Genomic DNA, 1640 nt, shown 5'->3' with positions numbered 1-1640 from the left:
TACATGTTGGATCAGAAAATATAACTGAACAAGTCTTAAGGGTATTTGTATAACAAACAGCTTTGGAAAATAATGCCCCCTCCAAAAAAAAGCAGGCTTATTATAGCATTTGAAGATATAATGCCTCCCTCCATATTAACTAGCAGGTGTGTCTGCTCTTCAGAATTGAGAAGATAATCTCTCTCCCCAGAACAAAGCACAGGCTTGTAAACTGCTCATTATAAAAGGGTGAGATCCCCTATGTCCAGCGATGCTTTGCGATGCAATCCACTATGTTTGCAGGTGTCATTTGGCCCTCTTTCTGTCCTTCTGTGAGAATTCTATTTGCCCCAGTTCTTTAACCAAAGAACAGTAAGACAACATAGCAGAGTATTCATGAACCGTATTAAAATGACCTCACTTCGTTTGGAACCTAAAATAAAGCAGCTGACTTAGCTTTATAACCCCTTTGCCTTCATCCCTTCAAGTATTAAGTATCTACTAAAAACATTACTTCATATACATCTTCTCTAAGTCACTAGAGTAATTCATCTTCTCTAAGTCACTAATTTACTAGAGTAAATTTGGAAAAACAAAACAATAAAATATTTAAAATGTAATAACTTAGTGAAATATTCATTATCTGATTTATTCTCTGTATTTAAAAACACAAATGCATCCCAAATTTGCATTTTGAATTAATTATTTGCTTATTGTCAGTCCTAGGGGTGGAACACTGTACCAAATGAGACAGCGTTGAGCTACAGGGAATCGAAGACAGTGAGGGAATCAGTTGGAGGGCTATGGAAGTGTGAAGCAGAGTTAAGGTATTTAGAGTTTTACAAACTAATGTCAATCAAAAAAACTTTGACCTTTCCTGAAGAAATAAAACTTTGGAAACTAAATTGTCATAAGCCATCAATACGCAAAGAATTGAAACATTTATATACATATGCGATGAATCCCATTGCAATTTTGCTTATTGAAGGCCAATATCTAACTGTGATTTGAATAGATTCTTAACAGAATTAAGAACTGATTATTTCCCTGTAAAATTTAGGTTCTGGAATTCTTTGCATTATTACCCACATTTCATGATTTCTATATATAGCCTTATGGTCACTCATTTTTAAAACATAAAGTGTTAACATTCTTTTGTTAATAAAAGCTTAATGTTTATTATCACTAACTCAACCTTAAAACCAGTCTTTTAGATGCTTAAGCATCTACAATTAATATAAAAAGCTAATGTTTCTTTTTTAAACAATTCATGAAGATCAAGCATGTCAGTAAATTTAGTTTCTTACTAAGAGTATTCCAATTATAATTTTCTGTTTTGATAGCAGAGTGGGTTGATGTTATGAAGCTGATTTCATAGAATTCTACATAAAATCTCACTTTTATTAATGATTTTTCTCAGTTACATGGAGTGATCTCATTGAATTTTATAGTCCTCATAAAAATTTAAATACGAAATATCAGCATGGATATATTTTTCTATATTTCACAATAAGATTTGTCAATATATCACTGTTGGGAAGTCTCTTGTTGCTCATAACTTTAAATAATTACCCACATGGGTTACTGACACTATTTATTTTAAAAAAAAAAGAGAACTAAAAAAAAGGAGTTTGACAAAATTTCAGGCAATCTTTTCTAAC

This window comes from Myotis davidii, unplaced genomic scaffold, assembly GCF_000327345.1.
Source record: "Myotis davidii unplaced genomic scaffold, ASM32734v1 scaffold440, whole genome shotgun sequence".
Taxonomy (NCBI): domain Eukaryota; kingdom Metazoa; phylum Chordata; class Mammalia; order Chiroptera; family Vespertilionidae; genus Myotis; species Myotis davidii.
This window is presented reverse-complemented; position numbering follows the sequence as displayed.